Raw genomic sequence first — 15568 nt, 5'->3', positions numbered from 1 at the left:
GCAGGAAGACTCCAGCACCTGCTTTCTGGGATCAGTTCCTTTGCTGCTGTGCTCATAGTATTCAGAAAAGCAGGAGTGCATGACCGTACCATTATTACGATTTCTGTACTATTACTAGAACAAGTGATTTGCATGAAGCCACATCCAGGATGAAGAATAGAGATGAGCCCTAACCTGTCATGACCTCTTGGGTGCCCCATCTTCCAGCTCCACATGGTGAGACCAGAGAATCCCTGACTCCTGTCATTTGAGCTTCCACGAAGGCTTCACCACACAGGCATGAGTGAAGATGGACGATTGTGTCAAGCTGATGGAGTAGATGGGTGTGAAGGGATGTTGTCAGATTGTGGGGAAAGCCCAGCAGTGCCTGTCCAACCTCAGCATCCTTGGCCACTCTGTCCAGCATGCCTTCCTCTGGGATATGAGCCAGGGCTCCTTTATATTGATGAGAGTCTCATGGCTTCCTATTGGACAGGGTATGTTGGAGAATTATATGTTTGAGTACCAGCATTTATGTGGAGATCTGAAGACGACTTTCCGCTGTGGGTCCAAGGCTTGAACTCAGGTTGTCAGGCTTGCTTAGCGAGCGTCTTTACCCACTGGCTATCTCACCATAGGTTAGAGTCATTTCCATTTGAGACTCTGCAGACAGGAGGTGAGGGGAATGGGAGTTCCTATGACCCAACTTGGAGAGGTCTGGATGAGCCTGGATCCATGGACAAGGTCCATAGCAGAGGTTATCCCTCAAAACCACAGACTAACTCTGACGCTCTGTATCTATGGCACTGAAATGTCAGATGGCCAATACATTCTGATTTTCAGAAAATTCAAAACAACACGTAATCATTTATAGCCTAGAATAATAAACCAAATAAAGATAGGACTGGTGAAAGGCTGGAGAGACTGCTTGGTGGTTAAGGGCGTATATTCGGAAATGACTCTTGCAGAGAACCCAGGCTTGATTCCCAGCACCCATGTCACGTAGCACACAACGACCCGTAATTCCAGCTCTGTAGGCGTCTATGTGGGTGTGCACATTGCCACATATAGACCATCATAATTAAGAACAGTAGAAATACATCCTTAGAGGCTGGAGAGACGGCTCGGTGGTGAAGAGCACTGACTGCTCTTCCAGAGAACCTGGGTTTGGTTCCCTTTTGAGCAGTTGTAACTTGAGTTTGAGGGGATTAGATGCCCCCTTTCAGTCTCTGATGACACCTGCACAGTTGGTAGACATAAGCAAATGCACATGAATAACAAATAAATCTTAAAAAAAAAAAAGAGTGAATGCTATGAACTTGAAGCCTGAAGAAAACTCTTCCCCGAGGAGCCCAGGTGCGGCTGCTCCTGACAGTGGAGGCTGAGTTTTGTTCGCTGCAGAAATGTTGCTATAGAGCATGTCGGGAAAGGACATCAGGCTCCTGTGGACCAGAAATCCACAGTACCAACAGCAGGGCTTTGAATGGACCTGTGTTTAAGACCACGAGAGTCCTGCGCTAGGACATGGTCTTTGCCCTAGCTTCCCTAGGTACACACTTTCTGAGGAAGAGCCTCTGGCATCTCAGGTGCTGCACATGACATGGGCCCATGGAAGGGACAGTCCCTGTGTAGAACTTCACATACAGGCAGGACTCCAGGGGCCCAGGGATAACGGGAATGACCAGAATCAGCCCAGTAGCTAGAAGAGTAAATTCCAAGGATTGGGGCTGGAGAGGTAGCTCAACAGCTCTGGCTGCTCTTCCAGAGGACCCAGGTTCTATTCCCAGCATCCACATGGCAGCTCACAACAGTCTGTGTAACTCAAGTTCCAAGGAATCTGATGCTCTTCATAAAGACATGCATGCAGGCAAAACACCGATAGCTGGATGGATGGATGGATAGTTGGATGGATGGATGGATGGATGGATGGATGGATGGATGGATGGATAAATGGATCTTTTTTAATTCCAAGGATCAGGAGAGGGCTAGAAAGTGCATATTGAGTAAAATGCAGTTTGGCCGGATGTTTAGCCTTCTCCATTTCCCCACATGTACAGCATATTCATAGAAGAGAGCCAAGTGGACAGAGAGCTTGGGGCTGTGGTACTAGCAATGCTCAGCTCTGCCTGGCTGCTCTCAGAGCCTGATGTGCACTGTGTTTGTCCCATGCTCTGAGCACACTCCTGATGTATACTGGGCTTGTCCCATGCTCTGAACACACTCCTGATGTGTACTGGGCTTGTCCCATGCTCTGAACACACTCCTGATGTGTACTGGGCTTGTCCCACCCTCTGAGCACATACTTCTTGTCTGTCTGCCACTGTGGGAAAGCCCCACTTGTTCCAGTAGGCCTGTTACACCTATCTCAGTTTCAGGTCTCCAGACTGAGCACCCTTCAGCGTGTGCTGCCTCTGAGAGCAGCCTGGCTTCCTGATCGGGCCTGAGGTGGGAGAGAACAGGGTCTTTGTTTTCCTCTCCACTTTGATTCTCATGGGATAAGTCAGGTCTTTTGATCCTGGTAACCCAGGAACATGCTTTCAGCTTCCAGATCCCCGAGGATGCGCCTGGACCCAACATCTCTGCCCTCCCTTGGATCTTAACACCTGCAGGGGGGGTCTCTGTTTTCTGGATTTCTTTCCAGTGTCTTCTGTTCCCAGACCTATCCCATGTGCCTGCTAAACTGTAGTACCTTTACTCATCAGATCAACCTTCCTGAACTTGGCAGCCCGAGTGTGGGAAGTGAGACAGATCCTCCAGACGGAAGAGGCTTACATGAGAGGACATGTTTGTTATGACACCTGAGGGCTCACACATGCTCACCGTTAGCTATAAACGCAGGCTTCTGCTTCCTCTTACACTGTAGGAAGTAGCAAACAGCCTTACTCCTTCTAACAAGAAGTGGGGACAGGGGGCTGCAGCCCTATAACTTCTCTTGCATGCCCTCTTGCAGAGGGTGGGGTGAGAGAGCAGAATCCTGGGGAGAATACAGAGGGAGCAGTGGGGCGACAGGGAGGGAAGAGCCTGCTGTGGCTGAGATGTCTGACTGGTTCCGGATTTGACAGCACCGGGGAGAACATATAGATGACGGCTGCACTGGGTAGGAACGCAGCAACCATGGCACAAAGACTTCTGGGAAGTTGAGCACAGGTTGTACCTGCTTCCAACTTGGAGGCTGGGACACGGAGCCCTCTCATGCTCCCATGGAACACTCTCACAGAGCCCTCTAGGGTCTGCAGGAAGGACTTGGAACTAGGCTTCTCCTATGGCATACACTTGCTTGTGGGTGGTAACTGGTGTCCCAGATATAAAGGTTGCCCTTTCCTGAGAGAAGAGGAATTCAGTCTCTGCGGCTGCCCGATGACAGGGAAGGCAACTTTCTCCCATTCAACATGGACACAAGGAAGGGGAGACTTGGGTATGCCATAAAAGACTCCTTCAAAATTTGCCAAAGATGTGGGACAGCAGAAATGGCTCCTTCCAAAACTTTAGGCTTGTCTGTGAGTAACATAGAAGGCAGCTGCCGTCAGGCCTGGGAACCTGCAGTGTCAGTAGAGAGCTGCTGTCTGGCCAAAATGAGCCTGGAATTTACCTGAGCAAAGACAGCAGGCAGGAGGGAAATTCCTGCAGCTCAGCTACTTGTGGGCAGAAGCAATCTCTCCCTGAGGGGCTAGAAAGTCAATGCATTGAAGGTATAATTGACAAACATCCCCAAATCTAACTCCACCTATGTCTCCATTCATCCATACAGAAACTATACTAAGGTATGTCTAATGCCATAGTTTGGTCCCCTGAGTGGCACTCATAGGAGGGGGTGAAACGTCTAGGAGCTGAGACATAGTGGAGAACTGCTTGACTATAGGCCTAAGACATCACATTCTTTAGACGGAAATACATAAAAATAATTGCACAGAAGTTGTGGGGAGGGAGGAGCTGGAAGTACAAATGAGAATGAACTACTATGGTCGTATCATGCTTTAAGGCATAAAGTGGTTGTTTCAGATCTGGTGGAGGCTATCAGTGTGCTCCCAGCATCTTAAATACATTATACACTAATTGTATAAGTAGGCCAATGGTCAAACTGAGACTTCATTTTTTGAGGGAAGAAAAAACAATGTAAGTTGAGCTAACATCAGAATCAAATGGGAGAACTTGTTTGAAAACTAAGAATCCTGGACTTTCTGGGTCCTGTTCTTGAAAGATCTGGGCTTCTAGGAGAGGCCCCTGTGTTGAAGGAGCAGCCTCACTGTGGAGGGCTTTGCTAACAGGAAGTTGACCTCAATTTCAGTGACTCCTGGAGAAGAAACAGGAGAAGACTCATGGCCCCAGACTTGTGAGAAATTGCTGCCGTTTCCAAGAGGTGCTCATTTCGCTGGGTAGGAGCAGACGAGCCAGAGCCACAGAGCAGTGAGTTGGACTCAAACCAGGAGACACTGGAACCTTGACAGAAGCCTACAAAGACCCTTTCTGTTAAGAAACTGTTTTATTGGGATGATCCTCATGAAGAAGCAAGGATCTCTGGGAACTTTGGTGTCTTGGGTCCACGCCAGATTTTAGTGATCTTCATTAAGAGGAAGAGGAACTCTAGGGTCCTCTGTGGCCAGAGTGGTCGCTGTAGAGTGTCTGTGGGACTCTACAATGGGAGTGTAGGATCTCCTACGGAGAGAATGGGAGTTGTAGGGTCCCTTTTGGATATAATGAGTGGGGTTCATTGGTCAATATAAGACCTACTGGCCTCTTTTCTAGAGGCCACAGAGCAGAAATTTTCTGAGGAACCCAGGTTGGACTTTTGCCACAACTCTTACATCCTCCATTTTGTAACACTGAGTAGAAGAAGGTGGCCCTTGGTCCACTGCAGCAGTGGTCTGGAGGTGAGTCTTGCATAAGATGCAGGCTTTGGTGGGTTCTACCTATTCACTGAACACATGGATGAGGTTGGAGGTGGGGAGTGTGGCATCTGTGTAGATGGACGAAGTGAGTACTGACTCCCTAGAGGGACTCAGAGGAAGGCAATGGATGGCTTCATCTTCCCTCCACCAAGCAACGGATGAAGGACCTCCCTCATTTCTCTTAGAGCAGAGCCAAGTAACCAAAGGGAATATTGAAGTCTGCTGTCTCAGCCACTTTGCCTCCAGAGAAGTTTTGTTCTTTCCTTCTCTTTTTGGTTCTCTATAGCCCACATCGTCTACTTAGGGAATTTTGTGTGCCAAGCAAAGTGTAAAAGTTCAAAGAGATACACCCACAGACCTTATGCCTGAATTCATATATTTTCCCCATCAACTTTCAGGAGAGAGAGCTTCCAGAACACACCATCAACTCAATGCTACAGTCTGGAATGACCAGAACTGTAGCTGGCTAGGAAGATCATTTAGCACTATTCTGACATGTGTGTTTGTGAAAGTGTTTCCAGAGAAATTCAACTGAGGAGAAGACTTACCCTGGATCTCAGTGGCTCTGCACATGGGCTGGGATCCAAGGCCAAATAAAAGGTAAAAATGAGAAAGCACAGGGAACAGCAGGGCCCTCCACTCTCTGCTTCTGGATCTGAGATGTGAGCAAGGTCCTATGGCCACAACCACAGTCACCCCTGTCATCAAACCACAGCCACTCCTGTCATCAATTACATCTTCCCTCTAGGATGGACTGTACCTTCAATCCCTCACTCAAAGAAGCTCTCCTCTTTCAGGTTGTTTCTTTTCAGTTATTTGGTCTCATAAATAAGAAAAGTAACTGATCCAGTACTCCATAATAGTGCAGTGAGAGGGGGGATGTCCACTTTGAAAGGAACTTGTGAAGTGATAGTGTTAGGATGTGACCCAGGATATTCTCAGATAGATAAACCTAAGGGCTGAGATGGCCTTGTGGATTTTGCCAAGCTGGGAAGCTGTGATTAACAAGACGTTCGCAGTATCTGCAGGGTCCATACTAGGACAAATGAGCTGGACCTCCAGCAAGGAGAAGCTGGAAAGGAAGGAGCCTCCACTCAGAAGCTCTGTGTCTCTTCTATGGCTTTTTGTTTTCGAGTTGAAACCTCTTCCCTTTTGAAGATGACAAATCAAAAAACTGGTTTGCCCCAGATTGACATCTATCTCTATATCGACTCAAGATCGACACAAGATCCGGTCTACAGATTGTTGCAGACATGAGATTAGCGTTGTGACTACCCACACTCTAGTTTATCACATCAACCGCCACACCACGTATTTCGGTCTAAACAAATCTGTTAGCACTTGCTTGGCCCTGACCCAAACAAGAGAGGAACAGCAGGAGACAAAACAGATCCTGGCCCTTCTGGGCTAGACCTTGTGCAATCAGACAGATAGGAGGTGGGAACAAATGTTGCCAAGGAATCCCTGGGAACCCAAACTCTTGTGAGAAGGGCAGTCAGAAACAGCCGAGGAAAGGGAGGGGCCAGCAGAGCATCTGAAGTGGTGGTGGTGGTGGTTGTGGTGATGGTTGTGGGGCAGATGGAGAAGCACATCCAAGGGATAGCATGGTTGCCAAGGCAACTGGCAGAAAAAACAAAGAGGGAAGAAACTTTGAGGAAGTAGATCTGTGAGCATGGCCAATCCCTTATGAGCCCTGTGAGTCCTGGTGACCATGCTGGGTTTTATTCTGAAGCATTTGGGTGGTCCTGGTTGGTCTAGAACAGAATGTAAACATGCTCCAAATATCATTAAAACTGTCTTCCTTCTCTGAGGGACAGAGACTGAGTATGGAGGACAGAAGTTAGGGTACAGATGGTTGGTACAGAAGAGAGAGAAAAGGTTTGGGATGGAAGGTCTGTATTAGGATCTTGAGTGGAAGCTTGCAGGACTTGGTGCTGTATCTGATGTAAAGAGAAGAATCCAAGGAAGACTCGGAAGTGTCTGTCTAGACCAGCATTTCTCAATGCTGACCCCCTTGAGGGTAGAATGATCCTTTCACAGGGAGACCATCAGGAAACACATATTTACATTACAATCATAACTACCAAAATTGGGGCTATGATATAGCAGTGAAAATAATCTTATGGTTGGGGGTCACTACAATGTGAGGAACTGTGTTAAACTGCATTAGGAGGCTTGAGAGCCACCGATCTAGACAGTCAGGGTCACCTATGGCTGAGTTAGACACACCTCGATTTTCAGGAACTCACCTAGGTAGAAAGCCGCGAGTTCGTTTTTCAGGCCTCTGGGATTCTTTTGAACGCTCAGAGTGGGTCTTGGCTATTCCCTTGGCCAGAGAATATCTAGGCTGTATGTGCAGCTGACAGTGTCATTAGATGGCGATGTCTCCCCATAATGCAAGGCCACCTGGACCCTCAGAAAAAACTTTTGGGATGTGTGGTTAGCTACGGTTAGCGAGACAGCCTTCCAGAAGCAAACCTACAGGCAAACATCCAGAGACAGCAGAGGCCGGCGTGATGCTTTTACACCACCTCAGAGGAGCAGAGCTGGTCTCCATCCTGGACTCCTTCCCAGGAGCTGCTTGGAACAGATGGATGCTGCATCCTAATCCTTGGATTTCTACCTTATGCCCTCCTTGCCTCAGAGATTCCACCTGTGTTGTGAGCCCTGGTATGGGCACTCGGTTAAGGGAATCCACTTAATGGGTTCTCGTGCTTCTCTGATGAAGCGCTGCCAGCCTGGGCCCTAAGTGCTGGTATTTAGGGCTGGAAGGTAAGAAGACAGTGGTGCACCTTGACAAGACTCTTCTCTCCCATCATTCCATGGGAGTTAGGTGAGTAGTGAGGACAGACAGGAACCTCTGTAGCTTTCCTAATGGAGGCCTCACGGTGGATCTACAGTCGTCAGCCCTCCCTGGCCTCAGAACCAGACTGCGGCTCACTGTCTTCACTCTGGGGGGGGGGGGCTATATATTTTAATATCGGATCTCCTGACATCATTTACATACGGCTAAATGCATTCATTTCGGGACTGGTTTCAGTACCCTTTTAACAAGTCCAGGCCAACAGAACCAAAACAATCAAGAAAGAGTATTTAAATCCTGGCCCCTGCCTCCAACCTACCATCTACCTTGTGTCCTCCCGTCTCACAGACACTGCACCTTTCTGTCCCTTTCCAACAGTCACACAGACCTTGCACCTTCCTGTCCCCTGTCCCAGCATCTCACAGATCCTGCTCCTTCCTGTCCCTCCCACTTTAAGTAGCAGCTGACCTATTTGCAGGTATTGTCTTCTGGATGTTGCCCCAGAATATCACGTCAGGTGTATCCTCAGAGCGTGCTCTCTGAACATGGAGTCTTCCTCTCCTAGGTTGTCAGTCCCTAGGTGGTGGTCTTGAATCCATCCAGCAGGGGAGGAGTCCCATCACAGTAACATCATGCTAAGTGCCTGAGATAGTCCTTGGTGGGTTACTTAACCCACAGAAATGGGCAAGTACTGTTGCTTGGTGCTCTTTTCCCCTAAAGAGCCAGTGAGCTTAGCGTTTAGTCCATCCTGGTGTCTCTCCTAATATTCAGAGTGACTTCCTGGTCAGTCTTCTGCCACAGATGGTCACTGTTTCCCGCCCTGCCCATACCCACTCTTCCACACACACTCAGATCCCTGTAAGTGGGACCCTGAGGCTTGTCCTGTCAACTGAAGCTTGGAGATATGTAGACAGGAGACACCAGTCCATCCCCTAGCTTGACTGTGAGGGCAGGAGGTAGGGGATGGAAGTCAGGCTATTCCATTGCTACTGTTTTGTGTCCCTAAGAACAGGCATGGCAGAGGAACTCTCGGTGGGAATCTCGTACCATCATATTTTTTCAGATATACTGGGTAAGTAGATCTGCTCCCAAGGGGCTCAGGCTGGGTGACATGAGTCCTCTGAGCAGTCTCTGCAGGGAACCTGAACCTCACCTAACTCCCCAAGGCCTCTGAGTCCTGCCGCCTCTCCGCTCCCTCTGGCTTAGTTCCTCCATCGGCTTCAGGAACTGATAAAGTTCCCTCAAAAGGTGCTCCATGATTGGGGCAGAATTTCCTGCCTTCCCCTGAGAGGTTGAAGGTTTTGCAAAATCAAAGTCAAGCAGAAGGCAGCTCTGACCAGACCACCTCCAAAGGCCTCCTGACAACTGGCTTTCCTCACTGGCCTATGAGGACAATTTTTACACTTCTTCTGACAGCCATCATCTGTTCTAAGGCTCCTTCTGATTGATCAGATGGTCCTCGGCATCTAAGGATGGCTTCTTTATCTGGACACTCTCCTGTCTCTATCACTACACCATTTTGCTGAGTTCAGCGAGTTCCTAGAGTCTGGTAGATTTCTTCAGGACTGGGTTTCTGCTCTTTCCAACATCCAACAACCCAACATCTTACGGGCTGACTTCTAATCCTGGTTCTCTGAAGGGTTTGTTTTTATAGTAACTGTCTTAGTCACGGTTTGTGTTCCTGTACAAAACATCATGACCAAGAAGCAAGTTGGGGAGGAAAGGGTTTATTCAGCTTACACTTCCACATTGCTGTTCATTACCAAGGGAAGTCAGGACAGGAACTCACATAAGGCAGAAACTTGGATGGAGGAGCTGATGTAGAGGCCATGGATGGCGCTGCTTACTGAATTGCTTGCTCTGCCTTGCTCAGCTTGCTCTCTTATAGATCCCAGGGATGGCACCCACTCACAGTGGGCTGGGACCTCCCCTCCCTCCTTGATCACTAATTGAGAAAATGTCTTACAGCTGGATCTCACCGAGGCATTTCCTCACGGAAGCTCTTCCTCTGTGAAAACTCCAAGTTGTGTCAAGTTGACACACAAAACCAGCCAGTACAGTAACCAAAAGTCAAGTCATTTCTTTCTGTGAAGGAAACACTTAGCAGCATACACCCAGTGGGTGTACTGGAATTGAGGGCACACTGCCGTCCTCTCAGGGCTTGTGGTCTGACAGCAATGAGAACTCTGTGATCTGCATGGAGTAGCACCCCACAACCTCTTTCACTTCCAGTCTGCGCCAGTGTCTCATGTGATCTTGGGCTATTTAGACATTGTGTGCTTTTCCACGCCGCAACATAACAGGACAATTTGCTAAGCACCTAGAAACCTGAGGGTGATTTTTTTTTTTTTTTTTTTAGATATCTCTGACTTGAGGTTTTGTGTGGTGCTGGGAATAGAACCCAAAACCTTGCATATGTGAGTCAAACTCTGTGTGAATGCCCCTCCAGCCACATACCTCTCACTAAAGCTCTCCATAACTCATGTTTGTAACATGACATTAGGTGTCCTGCAAACAGTGATCACAATGGGGACATGAGGGACCCTTGTCCTGTGTTCTGCCAAAGCACTTTCAGGTTCAGCTATCCCATGACAGCTGAATATGAGACACTAGCGATCAGTTCCATTCACTGGACCACTCCCCCTATCTAAATAAAGTTGTATCTACTAAAAGAAAAACCTGCCTCTCCTCTGTTTGCCTCATGCCCGGCTCAGTTCCTGGTATACAACCCTTAGACATACTAGGGGAAGTGAGAGCAGGCTGTTTTCTTCCCCCAAAACAACTCTATAAACCTCATCACAGCTTCCAGGATGCCCCCACCTTTCTAGTTTGGAGACCGAGTGTACTCATTTCAGACCAAAGGACTGAGCATGCAGACCACCCTCTGAGGCAGCCCTGGTCTATGCTAGCCCATGGCCAGTTTATTTTCTGATCAGTAAAGAAATCAGTAGATGCTCACTCCCCAGGTCTGGCCCTCCCCAGTCCTGGTGATGATGATGAATAGGGTCCAGCATCCCTGTGCTTTGGGAGTGAGGCTTCACAGTTTTTCCTATGGCAGGCCCAAGGAGTCCAGCCTAGCCCGACGTGTTCTGATTGAGGCATGGTATAAAGAATGAGACCCAGGTTCCCAGCCTCAGCCTCCCCCGAGTATGAGAGCTGGTATCAGTGTGAGAGAGCTTAATCAGCACCAAAGACCCTCCCTCATGAGAGCTACCATTCTGCCCAAGAGGGGTGTGTGTGTGTGTGTGTGTGTGTGTGTGTGTGTGTGTGTAGCCAGTGTCTTTCCCAACCATTTTCCACCTTATTTTTTTGAGACACAGTCTCTCACTGAACCTGTATATTAACAATTGTCTTGGCTGGCCGGCTGGCCAAGTTGCTCCTAGAATGTATCTCTGTGCTCACTCCAACTCCAAGTCCAGGCTGCTGCACCCAGCATTTACGTAGGTTTCTACCTAGTGTTTATATGGGTGTGGGGTGCCAAACTCAGGTACTAATGCTTGTGTGGAAGGCTTGTTACCGAATAAGACATCTTCCTAGCCCTACCCAGAGGCTATTAAGTGAATCTGAAGTGGTCCACCAAAATCAAGATGTGCTTCTTGGCAACAGAGCTGTACGCTGACCACATTACCTCCGTTGCACTCAGGCTCAGAGCTACCCAGGAAGGAAGCCAGCTGCTCGGTGACTCAAAAAGGTGAGTCCCTACCTTTGCTACAAGCCCACAGAGTCTGCAGTATGCACTAAAACCTTTCTAGGCACTGAGTCAGAACCGCCCATGCATTTCCTCATCGTGTTCTGTTTGGGACCTAGGGACCTTTGGGTCTAGCTCTGAGCCCCTCCCATCCTGTTGGAGCTGTGGGAGCCTGAACCCTGTGTGTGACTGACTCGTGGGAGCAAATGGGAGGTCCTCAAGGGAACATTGTCCTGCAGGTAACTCCATAGAGCCATCCTGATGCTGAAACAGATGTGAAACTACACTCTGGAAGTGTCTTGGTTATTATTAAATTTTTTTTGGCAGGGAAAAAATCTGAACTGGGTATCACATGCCTATAATCTGAGCACTTAGAGGACAAGGCAGGAGTTCAGTGTCATCCTCGGGTACATAGCAAGTTTGAGTCCAGCTTGGGCTAAATAAGACCCTGCCTCAAAAAAGAAAATGGAGCAAGAAGGGAAGGGAAGGGAAGGGAAGGGAAGGGAAGGGAAGGGAAGGGAAGGGAAGGGAAGGGAAGGGAAGGGAAGGGAAGGGAAGGGAAGGGAAGGGAAGAAGGGAAGGGAAGGGAAGAAGGGAAGGGAAGGGAAGGGAAGGGAAGGGAAGGGAAGGGAAGGGAAGGGAAGGGAAGGGAAGGGAAGGGAAGGGAAGGGAAGGGAAGGGAAGAATTGATTCCAGGCTTGAGTTTGGTGTGACACAATGACACACCATTAGTTTTGCCCAAGATTTATCATGAGGGGAACTTAAGTTACCCTTAACCTTTTTGTACTTTATATATTTGCACTGAGTGTCCCACAGATGACAGACAATTTAAAGTGATTAAGACAGAGTCAAATGAGTCCCTCTGGCAGATAGGAGAAGAGAAGGTTTCTGACCCAGAGTTCAGAGCTCCCTTGTGGAAGGCTGGGGAGGAGATGCCTTAAAGGGCTGCAGAGAGACAAGCCATGGAGGCTGACCCTGAGTGGTTTATTTTAGACATATTTAAGCACAGCACTTTTTGGTGAAAACTCCTCTCCTTGAGGAACACAGCAAGCTAAATACAGATCAGGTATGATGACACTGAAACTCAGTAAAGTCCATAAACATGGCTTCTACAGATTGACTGTGGAGGAGGGCAACTTATAAGGGTCTGGGGAAGGGTCTGGTGCTAGAAAAGTCTCTGGCCACAGAAATAGTGCAAAGATCACCAAGCTAGACATGTTTGCCCCTGCCTTCTGAGTGAATAACAAGTATTACCTTCCTTTAAGGAATGTTTGTGCTGAACACTCCAGGTTCCCCTAGTGCCCACCATGTAGCACAAAATCAACAACTATCTAAGTGTGCCTGGAGTGGCTTGTGGAAGCTTGAGGAGGAAAGAGACAGCCTCATCGTTCCAATGCTTTTCTCTATAAAATATTTGTTATTACCATGAAGCGTGGCAGACACTGAACCTTTATCAAGTGATCATGTTCAACACAAGCCATGGTGCCTCACCTAAAAGAACAAGCAATCGCCCCACCATGATGTTTCCTGAAGAGGTGAAGACCGTGGGTAAAATAATCAAGAAACATTCCTGCTTTGTGGTCTTCACAGCTGGACAGATCACAGGTCAGAGAGAGACAGAAAATCAGAGTGGGGTGGGGGTGGAGATGGAGTTACGTTTTGTCTCTGAGTCTGGTAGGAAGTGTCTTCCAATGGGGATCCAATGAGGCAGGTGTTGACACACCTGACAGTCACTGGGATCAGATTGTGAGGGGGTGAACACTCTCAGAACCTGCCATGATGCAGATGAGTTCAACCGTGAGCTTTCAGGCTAGGACGTACTAGTTTCCCAAAGAGAGCTTGTATGTCCCATCTATTTGGACTTGTAAGACACGCTGGTGAGAAAGAAAACAGGGAAAGATGTCCATCAAAAAGGAGGAACAGAAAGCAGACTTATAGGAAACCATCACATAGAGAAGAAGAAATGAAACCGACATGTTTAGGGATTCAAGAGTGTGCCAGGAGAATCATTATTTTATTTTGTTATTGTTGTCCTTATAACCTTGGATATTTGGAGCCTCGATCAACCTCCCACTGGTTAGTATTTACTAGGTTTCCATTCTATTTGAATTTATAGGGTTGTTTTTTTTTCTTCCTGGAGCATACCAAAGACTGGCTCAGAAGACCTTTTATCTGAATGGCTTAAGGTAAGCGTGGTTCAAAAACTTAATTCTGAAAAAGAATGGGATTTCATCTGGGGACAGAAATGGCGGCATCCAGCTCAAGGAGTTTAAGTCTTTAATCCATGCCTTTTGTTAGCAGACAGAAGAAAGAGTGGATGGACGGTAAAACCTTTCTATTCTGATCATTAGAACTGTTTTTTGTTAGGAAGTCACTGTTGTTTCAGAAACAAAAGTCCCAACCATTTGATCTGACCAATTGAAGACTCAGGGCCAGACGCTGTGGTGAAAGCCTGCTAGCTCAGAGAGGCAGAGAAAGCACTCAGCTGACCTTCTTACTCCACTGACGTCCCAGAAGAAATAAAGCTTTTCCTCCTCCACGCTGTCTTAAACACCCTTCAACGCAGTGTTTACTTATGTTCACTCCCTGTCGGCTGGGACTTGCTCCGCCTCTTGACCTAGGGTTACCTTTATTTAGCTCTTGGATTAAAAATGTATGCTAGGGCTGAGCTACACCACAAAAAAAGTTCCTTCTGGTGGAAACTTTGGTTCTTTCTGGCGATACTTTGTTCCTTCTAAATCTATGAATTTCTCTAGCAAGCAGGAAGGAATCGGACTCTCAACTGCTGCTCATTCCAGCAAATCAAAGCAAATGTTCATTGTAGACCCTTGTTATATGCATTTTTAGTATACATATTAGAACAATAAAAAGGACCGACGCTACTCCAGGATGAAACAGTGTTTACAGATCTCCGGCATTTTGTCTTGGTTACAGGTTGCCTAGAAACAGCTCCTGGCATTGGACAGCAAGATCCTTACTGGGCAGGTATTCAGGGATCAGGGAGGAGATCAGGGAAGTGTGTGACTCTTTAAGAGTGCCATTCAGCAAGGCTCACTAGCTAGTCCAGGGAACCCAGCCAAGTTTTGGAACCACAAAAGGAGAGAGAAGGGGGATTTATGCCAGTGCCCATCAAGCACCCAGAGGGGATACTCTGTGGTCTCTAGCACAGCCCACCATAGCACTTGGCAGCAGGCTCCTGTGCCATAGTCCTGGAGATGGGAGACAGGATGACTGAGGTCAGAAGCTGGCTGCCTGGATGAGCATCTCAATGGCATAGGGGGAGTGAAGGGACCATTTTCAGCATCTGTTTGAAAATTCAGGGAAACGAAGAAGGCAATAGAAAGAACCTTTTTTTCTCTAGGTTCCCCCTCTTGTCACTGGTCAGTGCAGGACACCTGGTGGGAACCATCTTTATTCTTCCACCAAGCGGGTACCATGACTGAATTCTCTGCTATGGGTCTCTGCGACACCTTTTAGCATCCTTACCGACAGCAAACCTTCTCAGAAACTGTTAAAATAAGCTTTTAATCTATAAACGTACGACCATGAAAAAAACACTTTTATATCTCCCCAGAAGGAGAATCTATGCACTACACAAATTCAAACTTTTCAGGGATGGGGATTCCAGGGCAAATGATCTGGTTTTTTTTATGTTTGCCGTTTTCTTAATAATAAAATGTGAATTGCACTGTCATATCTCCACTCTGTTGTAAAGCATGGTTGGGGCAGGTCGCCCTCCCGTTTACCCTCAAAGGCTCTACCTCCATCCAAGTACCGCAGTACGACACTGTTGGTTTGAATTTTCTGACGCACAGATGTTTAAAGAACACGTTCAAACAGCAGGCACTATTACACTGTCCTCATCCGTGCTGTAGATTTCCCACACCATCAGCTAACACCAGAGACGTGGAAGCTCATTCTTTGGAAAGTTGGTTATGTCAAATGATGGCTTGCTGGGGCACACAGGTAAAGGCTGTCTTGCTAAAGGAAACACATAAACAACTGTTTTCCTGAAGCAGACACAGGGGAAAGGATGTTTGGATGCAGCACACATGTGAAAGGACCCTTGATGAAGGAGTATAAATATGACCCCACGGACAGTGGGAGACAGCACTGAGCGTTGGTTTGGTTTGCTCCGCTTCGCCGTTCTTCACTACAGATGCACATGTATTGGTTCGCCTTACATAGCATTGTTGAGCTCAACTTGTGATA

General features: G+C 47.7%; 1 long non-coding RNA gene across 2 annotated transcripts; it reads left to right on the top strand.

Annotated features, from left to right (window-relative positions):
* Positions 1 to 11506: 11506 nt before the first annotated feature.
* Positions 11507 to 14248, top strand: LOC148006977 (uncharacterized). 2 transcript variants are annotated; one of them, XR_015645430.1, is made up of 4 exons: positions 11507 to 11595; positions 12622 to 12961; positions 13473 to 13542; positions 13724 to 14248. It is a non-coding gene; the product is annotated as an uncharacterized LOC148006977 (long non-coding RNA). The 2 variants fall into 2 exon arrangements; XR_015645431.1 differs by having other exon boundaries at positions 11509 to 11595; positions 12788 to 12961.
* Positions 14249 to 15568: the final 1320 nt, after the last annotated feature.

This window comes from Rattus norvegicus, chromosome 1, assembly GCF_021556685.1.
Source record: "Rattus norvegicus strain SHRSP/BbbUtx chromosome 1, alternate assembly SHRSP_T2T, whole genome shotgun sequence".
NCBI lineage: Eukaryota > Metazoa > Chordata > Mammalia > Rodentia > Muridae > Rattus > Rattus norvegicus.
The sequence above is the reverse complement of the archived record's forward strand: the minus strand, read 5'-3'. Positions and strand labels throughout refer to the sequence as shown.